Raw genomic sequence first — 9,821 nt, forward strand, 5'->3', positions numbered from 1 at the left:
CCTCTCTCCTTGATGGCCTGATCCTTCTGCTGGGGTGTTGTTCACCAGGATCCTTCATTTAGATTGTTTTTTGCCACCGTGTCATGGCTTTCCATGCCTGCGAGACTCTCATGGACCTTTTAGTCAGATCCGAATGTCCCAAGGGTTGATTCTGAGGCAGGAGTGCTGTTTTGGGCATTTGCCATTCTATGAGTCTGCTGTGTGTTCTGCTTCCCCCGCAGGATCATTCTCTCCCTTTTGATTCTATCTTTCATTATTACGCAATATATTCTTATTAACTACATTCACCATGTTGCCTATCAGGGCTCTCAAACTTTCTCCTCCCGTCTAACACTAATTTTGTATCTGTAAATCTCATTCTTGTTTCTTCAATCTTTCACTCTTTGTTGAGTTACTCCTTGGCCTACACACATGGCCAATTGTTTATTTTCTGCCTGAGCCAAACAAACAAAATAGAGTATTTTTCAAACTTAGTTACCTTGCATAAACCATCCTCTAACTTTGCCACCTAACACAATCACATGTATGTTAATTATAAAATTCCTATCATACAAAATCAGAAAATTTAAAAAACGGCCCATTGCCCAACCACTCAAAGACAATTATAATTTTATATATTTCCTCATAATATCTTTATACGTACAGATTTCCCCATCTTAATTATTTTTAATGACTGTATTACATTCAGTAGACGACATGTACCCTAGTTTTTAAAACAATAATACATTCAGAAGTGGCACTTGCTTTTTCAGTCTTACAAATATTTTATAATTTTAGTCTTATAAATATTTTAGTCTTATAAATGTTACTATTAACATCCTTTTTCATGTAGCTTTTCCTTTCTTTTTTATATAAAAAGATTTATTTATTTATTTGAAAGTCAGAGTTACACAGAGAGAGGAGAGGCAGAGAGAGAGAGAGAGAGAGAGAGAGAGAGAGGTCTTCCATCCACTGGTTCGTCCTTCCTTCCTTCCTTCCTTCCTTCCCTCCCTTCTCTCTCTCTCTTTCTCTCTTTTTCTTTTTTTCTTTCCCTCCCTCCCTCCCTCCCTTCCTCCCCTCCTCCCTCCCTCCCTTCCTTTCTTTTTCTTCCTTTTCTTTTTTTATTAGAATTTTAATTTATTAGTTTATTTTATGTTATTTGAAAAGTAGAGAAGAGAGAGCAAACACACACACACACACACACACACACACGGGGGGGGGGGGGAGGGCAAACAGAGATTTCCCATCCCCTAGCTCCTGCAGCCAGGAGCCAGGAACCCAATCCAGGATCCCACATGGGGAACAGGGACCCAAGCACTTGAGCCATCACCTGGTGCCTCTGAGGGTGCATATTAGCAGGAAGGTGGAATCAGGAGCGGAGATGGGACTCAGACCCAAGCACTCTGGTACGCGGTGCGGGCATCCTAAGCGGTGTTGCTCAACGGCTTTTTGGCTGGAACTGCATAGCATGGCTCTCTTGCTTCCCAGTCCACTGTGCAGATTTTGGATTTACCAGCCTCCATAACTGTGTGAACCAATTCTTCCTGATAAATCATACACATATAGAATATTAATATGAATTTTGTTTTAAACATGAGGAATTTTAGGGTATGTGAATGACGTATTTATAAAGAATTAATTACTAACATAGTAAAAAAAAAAAGATGAATGTTTTAGACATACTGAGGGAAGAAAAAAAAGTCCAGACACAAAAACATATGTATGGTATGATTCTGTACATATCAATTTCAATACAGAAATCAGAAAACTGACTACCTTTGTAGTGGTACAGGATGAGGTGTATTGGCTGGAAGGGGTCATGAGGGTCCCAACTGGGGTTCTAGAAATGTTCCACTTCTCTATCTGAATGATGGTTTGGATTTATACACTCAAAATTTTATTGAACCATACACTAACTTCAGGTGTGATTTATGGCATTTTACTAAATGTACTTTGTACTTTGACAAAAATGTAAAAGCAAACCAAAGAAGGGGTAAGGATGGGTGGTCACATACAGAAATTTAAGCTAAGGAAAAGAGGGATAGTAGAGAGATCATGGGGCTTCTCACTTTTCAGAGATGTGGAAACCAGCATCGCAAACTACTGTTACTGGCAATAACAACGTAACTGAGCAGCTGAAGAGACACAGAGTTCAGGAGAGGAGCTCAGGAGAGCTGGGGGCCCAGGAGAGGAGGCGATCATGCAACAGGTGTCTTGGAGATGCTGTTCAGCTGAACCTGAGGAAGGGATGAGATTTCAAAAGACAGAGAAGAGCAGAGGGCGTTCCAGCCGTATGTGACCTCAGGAGCAACAGCATAGAGTCAGAAAAGCAGAGTGTGTCTGGGGCCCTTTGAGTAGCTTGGTTATTCCTGAATTCTAGGAAAAACGTTGCATAGTGGCAGGAGGCAACACAAAAAAAGGGAGCAACATGAAGTGATTTTGGAGGCTAGTGGAATACCATTCAAGTTTTATGAGCAACAGGATGTAACTGGATCCCTACCTCATTTATCTAAGGGAGAGAGGTGGGCAGACCATAACAATTGTCACTGCACGGAAGTATAGAGAACCTGAACAAACTCGTGCCGATGAAAAGGAAGAGTCGGAAGCATGAGTATTTTCTGTGATAGAGTATTTTCCTTTCTGTCGCCTTAAGCCCATGAAAGAAACTAGAGGGAAGGTGAAGGCGAAAAAGCATCAAAGATGATGTGGCCTTGAGCCTAGATGTTGGCGAATTGTCATCCTGTTGACAGAAACCATGAAGTTACACAGAGAAACTGCTGTTGATGGGAATGAGGCTTAGATTTTTCATTTGTTAAGCAATTATTTAGTTGTCCTGGGAAACCTCTCAAGACTTCTGCTGTCATTCAGATGTATAAGGAGGAGAGGTCAAAACTAAGAGGGAGGCTGGTGCCGCGGCTCACTAGGCTAATCCTCTGCCTTGCAGCACCAGCACTCCAGGTTCTAGTCCCGGTCGGGGCACCGGATTCTGTCCCGGTTGCCCCTCTTCCAGGCCAGCTCTCTGCTATGGCCAGGGAGTGCAGTGGAGGATGGCCCAAGTGCTTGGGCCCTGCACCCCATGGGAGACCAGGAGAAGCACCTGGCTCCTGCCTTCGGATCAGCGCGGTGCGCCGGCCGCGGCGGCCATTGGAGGGTGAACCAACGGCAAAAGGAAGACATTTCTCTCTGTCTCTCTCTCTCTCACTGTCCACTCTGCCTATCAAAAGCAAAAAAACAAAACAAAACAAAAACTAAGAGGGAACATAAACGGTCAAGGAATGTATAAAAATATTTCATTCCCAGGGCCAGCACTGTGGCATAGTGGGTAAAGCCACTGCCTGCAGTACCAGGATCCCATATGGGTACTGGTTTAAGCCCCGGCTGTTCTGCTTCCAATCCAGCTCTCTGCTATGGCCTGGGAAAGCAGTAGAAGATGGCCCAAGTCCTTGGGCCCCTGCACCTGCGTGAGAGACCTGGAAGAAGCTCCTGGCTCCTGGCTTCAGATCAGCACAGCTCCAGCCATTGTGACCAACTGGGGAGTGAACCAGCAGATGGAAGACCTCTGTCTCTCTCTGCCTCTCCTCTCTTTGTGTAACTCTACCTTTCAAATAAATAAATAAATAAATCTTTAAATTTTCAGTTTCACTGGCAATAAAGTAAAAGCAAATTTAACAGCAAAAAAAAGGAGATATCATTTTTCCAGCTTATCATGTAAGGATTGAAAAGAGAAACTGTTTAGAAATAAACTTAAGAAAAATATAGGATTTGGGGGCTGGCATTGTGGTGTAGCATGTAAAGCCACCACCTGTGATACTGGCATCCCTGATAATGGTCTAGGAAAAACAGTGGAAGATGGCTCAGGTTTCTGGGACCCTTCTACCCACATAGGAGACCCAGATGAGGTTTCTGGCTCCTGGCTTTGGCCTGGCCCAGCCCTGGCCATTGCAGCTATCTGGGGAGTGAACCAACAGATAGAAGATCTCTCGCTCGCTCTCTCTTTCGCTCGCTCTCTCTCTCTCTCTCCATCTGTAACTCTGGCTTTTAAAAAATTACATCTTGGCCAGCACCGCGGCTCAATAGCCTAATCCTCTGCCTGCGGTGCCGGCACACTGGGTTCTAGTGCTGGTCAGGGCACCGGATTCTGTCCCGGTTGCTCCTCTTCCAGTCAAGCTCTCTGCTGTGGCCCGGAAAGGCAGTGGAGGATGGCCCAAGTGCTTGGGCCCTGCGCCCGCATGGGAGACCAGGAGAAACACCTGGCTCCTGGCTTCGGATCAGCACGATGCGCCGGCTGTATTGGCCATTTGGGGGATGAAGCAACGGAAGGAAGACCTTTCTCTCTGTCTTTCTCTCACTGTCCACTCTGCCTGTCAAAAAAATTACATCTTAAAATAATACAGAATTTATAAGAAGAAATCTTAAAACTTGACTGAAGGGCATAAAGAAAGCTGGAGAAAATAGAGAATTAATGAATACTTGGGTGGGAAGATTCAATATTTTGAAGATGAAAACTGCCCTCAAGCTTGTAAATTTAACTCTATCACAATCAAAAGTTGACAAAGTGAGTTTAAAGTGTATCTGGATATTTTACTAAGTGAAACAAAATAAGCAATTTGCAAAACAAGTGTGTATAAGATGTGTGAGGATTTGTGTGAAGAAAGGAGAAATCACACACACACACCGACACACACACAGTAGGAAAAATGTGGCAACTGAGATAAAAGGAAGAAAAAGATATTGTTTTGTCCACTGTTCTCTTTCTGATTTTAAAAATGTGGACACATTTTATATTAAAATTAATGAAATCAATTGAGAGGAATAAATAGAACAGTTTTTTTTAAGGGAGGGATAATCAAAGGTTAATAATAATTGGGTGAGATAGCTATGACATATTCTACTAGAACAAATGCCTGTTACGAGGGTTAAATGAAAAAGTGTTCACAACAGTTCTTGGCACACAACTGTTACAAAATATTTGAAAATTATTTTATAATCTTGATGTGAGAACCGTGTGGTTAAAATGTAATCTATCATAAAGAATACACTTGGGGGCTGGCACTGTGGTGTAGTGGGTAAAGCTGCTGCCTGCAGTGCCGGCATCTCACATGGGTGCCCGTTCGAGTCCTGGCTGCTCCACTTCTGATCCAACTCTCTGCTATGGCCTGGGAGAGCAGAAGATGGCCCGAGCCCTTTGGCCCCTGCACCCTTGTGGGGGACCCTGAGGAAGCTCAAGGCTCCTGGTTTTGGATCGACTCAGCTCCGGCTGTTGCGGCCATCTGGGGGAGTGAACCACTAGTGGGTGGAATACTTTCTCTCTCTCTGTAACTCTGCCTTTCTTTTCTTTCTTCCTTCCTTCCTTCCTTCCTTCCTTCCTTCCTTCCTTCCTTCCTTCCTTCCTTTCTTCCTTCCTTCCTTCCTTCCTTCCTTCCTTCCTTCCTTCCTTTTTAAGATTTATTCATTTATTTGAAAGAGTTACACAGAGAGAGGAGAGGCAGAGAGAGAGGGGGGTCTTTCATCTGCTCGTTCACTCCCCAGATGGCTGCATTGGCTGGAGCTGTGCTGATCTGAAGCCAGGAGCCAGGAGCTTCCTCTGGGTCTCCCATATGCGTGCAGGGGCCCAAGGACTTGGACTATCTTCTGCTGCTTTCCCAGGCCACAGCAGAGAACTGGATTGGAAGTGGAGCAGTCGGGTCTCGAACCGGCAGCCATATGGGATGCCAGGGTGCTTCAGGCCAGGGTGTTAACCTGCTGTGCCACAGCGCCGGCCCCTGCCTTTCAAATAAATAAATAATTTTTTTAAAAAAAGAATATACTGATAGATTTTTTGACAACATGAAGTTTAAAAACTTTTGAATGGGAAAAAATTTTAAAAATATGAAAAGACTCGCAATAAAGTGGGAAATGTTAGCTACAACAAATAGGATGAGGAACTCAGTTATTCCACAGGTATCTTTTGAGTATCTGCCCTGAGATGGTCATTGCATCATAGTCTGGTTGCAGCGTAAGGAAGAAGATGGTTCTGGCTCTTATGGAATCTACAGTCCTGAGTGGTTAAGAGTTAACACACTAACATAGGAAAAGTTTTAAAAAATCAGAAGGAAGAAAATAACCCAACAGGCCAACAGGAGATGGGCAAAAGGGAAAAAAAATGTTGTTATTGATCAAAAACATAGGAAAACAAATTCAGTCTCCATAATCAAATTTCACTTGAACAAAATTAAAAGATTCATTTATATATTTGTTTGTTTGGTAAAGACAAGCCCCGCTGTTGGCATAGCGGAGACAGAAGCATTCTCATATCCTGGGAGTGGGAGTATAATTGGGATAAGCTTCCTGCGAGGCTGCTTAACAACTTGTGTTGGAATTTTAAATATGCAAACTGTTTGACCTAGTGAGTCCATCCCTAGGAAGAAATAATTGGACATATATTTGAAGACGCAAAACCAAGGATGTTTACATCAACATTCCTTATAATAGTTTAAAAGAGGAACAAACATAATTCATCTTGACAGATCGTGAATTAAATTATACAGTCCACTTACAATAGAATATGTCGAATATGGCCTATGAGGCAATGCTTGAAAAGATAGTGGAGCTCTGGATGTCACAAAATTATATTAAGTGAAGAAGTTATGTGGATTTTATGACAGTATTAAAAAAACCTCTAATCCCATTTTTTTAAAAAAAGATTTTATTATTTAATTGAGAGTTAGAGTTACAGAGAGGGGGAGAGACAGAGAGAAAGGTCTTCCATCCTCTGGTTCACTTCCCAAATGGCCGCAACAGCCAGAGCTGTACTGATCCGAAGCCAGGAGCCAGAAGCTTCTTCCTGGTCTCCCACGTGGGTGCGGGGGCCCAAGCACTTGGAGCATTTTCCACTGCTTTCCCGGGCAATAGCAGAGAGCTGGATCAGAAGTGGAGCAGCTGGGACACGAACTGGTGCCCGTATAGGATGCTGGTGCTGCAGAGGGAAGCTTAGCTCTTACTATGCTACAGCAACAGCCACTCTGATCCCATTTTAAAATGTAGATATAGATAAAAACTTGGAGAGTGGGGTTAAAAATCATAACACAGATTATCTCTGGCTGGTGACATTAGGTATGATCTTTATTTTCTGCTTTTTACCTTTTTTTGGTGGTATTTTCTGGAATTTTTTTTTTTGACAGCCAGAGTGGACAGTGAGAGAGAGAGAGAGAGAGAGAGAGAGAGAGAGAAAGGTCTTCCTTTTCCATTGGTTCACCCCACAATGGCCACTGTGGCCGGCACACCGCACTGATCCGAAGCCAGGAGCCAGGTGCTTCCTCCTGGTCTCCCACGCAGGTGCAGGGCCCAAGGACTTGGGCCATCCTCCACTGCCTTCCCGGGCCACAGCAGAGGGCTTGACTGGAAGAGGAGCAACTGGGACAGAATCCGGTGCCCCGACTGGGACTAGAACCCGGGGTGCCGGCGCTGCGGGCATAGGATTAGCCTATTGAGCCGCAGCGCCGGCCTATTTTCTGAATTTTTAGCAATGAATATATTACTTATAGATCAAAAAATGAAATAAAGCTATTCAAAAGTTGGTTCATAAATACTTTTTTTTTCCCCAAAAAAATTCCTTTGGGAATAACCTTTGTTTAACCACAGCCATGGTAACTGAAATTTTTCTCATTAGGATTCTCAGGTTTTATGCATTCATATTTTTCCCCGTCCTAAGTTAGTAAGGAAACCTTTGTAAATAATAAAATATTTCAAGAATTTGGAACAAAATGACAGTCACAGAGTACTGACCTCATTTCCACGATGGTTCAAAGAATTGGAGAAAAAGAAGACACACAAAAAACGCAGAGCCGGGAGGGCCGCTTTGAGGCAGGTTCCTTGCAGGGGTGGGGGTGTCATAGAACAGAAGAAAGGGGGGACCTCTTCCTCCTCCTCTTCCTGGGGTTGCCATTGCCTTAACCGTGTCTGAAACGTCCCTCATTTCCACACATGGCAGGCCAGAGAGCGAATCCCTCATCCCTATCATTCTCCTCCCATCCTGATTGAACCTCAGCCTATGTGAATACCAAGTTCTCTTGGCTCTGCGACCATTACTGTGCTGAGGTGGCTAAACTGCCCCCAGCTCAACCCCATCTTTGCGCAGGGGCCTACTGCTTATCGTATTTGCAGCAGAATGGCTCAGTGACTCACAATGCTACCCATCCGTGAACAGAAAATAACTGTGTCTCGGCCTCAGCTCTTGGGGCCAGACGAGGGAGCAGACTCAGAGGACGACGGGGTTATTGTAAGGAATCTGTGAGTTCATTCAGGTCCCAAGGAGAGTCTGGAAACCAAACAGGCAAAAATGTAATTACTGCTGTGCGGAGACCCACATTTTCAAACAGTTAGCTGAAGAAGGAGTTCTTATTCTCAAAGAACTTGCAAACCACAAAATGGGGACAATAAACTTGGTGTGAGCTTCCGTGCCTTCCTATCCCTGGGTCTGCAGTTTCTTCTCGCCACCCTCACCCCCACTTTCTTGCCCAGTTGAACCCAACAGGAGGCTGGCAGTAAGTTTTCAGTGAGATGGTTCAGTACAGATCTGTAACATAGCTCCTTCCCTCTGCCTCTTCCTTCTCTGAGAGCAAAATTTCCAAATATGAAAACAGACTTGGATTATTGTGTCGGAGGTGAGGGTAAGGGGAGGCATTGGACAAGCGTGATGTTTCTCCACCTAATTATCAGTTTTCTTACTAGAAAAACTCATATTTTCTCAACATTTTTTTTTCCAAAATACATGTTGAAGCGCTGGTTATTGTAAAACGGAAAACCTTATGGATTCTAAAGGACTTTATAATAATAAGCCTATCATCTGGATTGGAGGAAAAAATGACATGTTATGGAAACACTTGTGGACTCCAGTTTCAGCTACTATAGCATTTCTTTAAATAAAATTTAAAAGAATGTTACCTCAGATTTATGAATAACTGCTTTGTCTGCATTACACTCAAAGTCAGCATTTCACTGAAGAACTTCGTGTTCTATTATTTTTTTCCCCTTTCTAGCTTCAGTTCTTTCCACATGATAATGTCCTGATTTTTAGTTCCTAACAACTCATCTACTAACAGCAAAGAACGGGCAGCACATTGGAGATAAGGAAATGATTAGGAGGTACTTAATGGTTCCTGAATCTGACCAGTCCTGTGAGATTTAGACCCTGCCCAGGGAAAAAAGGAACTGTGTTTGACATGACAAGCTATTGCAGCATTTGCATTTTAAGTGTGTAGTGAGCCAAGTAGCATTAGGGGTTCATGTAGCAGAAGTTGACATTGGGCTTTGTTAGTCATGCACCCTCCCACCCCAGCTCAGCCCTCCTTATGCTAATAATTTAACCTTTCAGGAAGATCTTTGAACAGGAAGAAAGACAAAATGACAAAATGGTTCTCAACTTTTTTTTTTTGTTTTTTTAAGTGATGTTTCCAAACTTGAAAAGGCTGTAGTCTTTTAAGTCCCATTTCGAGTCTGGTCTTTTAGGCCAAATCACGGGGGCTGCTGTGTGCTCCGGATCGTGGTACACCTGAGCTGTCTCCCACAGAGCAGTCCGCTGTGGCTTACCTATTTGTAAGGTCAGTTGCTTTGTGAATGGAAGAGGAGTATCAGGGCCAAGCACTTTGCTCTCTTGCCTGCCGTGTCTACTAGCTTTGCCCATCAGAATGTGACCTGTTGTCTTCCTCTGGTGACTGCTGAAGCTGCAGGAAGAGTTGATCGCCCTGGAACAGACTCTTGCAGATCGAATTCACAGAGATCTATTCCTGATAGCATAGAAAGAGCCAGAAGGAACTGGACCGGTCGGCAAGACTTTGCACCACCAGTGAAAAGGGAAATGGGCT

This window comes from Oryctolagus cuniculus, chromosome 5, assembly GCF_964237555.1.
Source record: "Oryctolagus cuniculus chromosome 5, mOryCun1.1, whole genome shotgun sequence".
NCBI lineage: Eukaryota > Metazoa > Chordata > Mammalia > Lagomorpha > Leporidae > Oryctolagus > Oryctolagus cuniculus.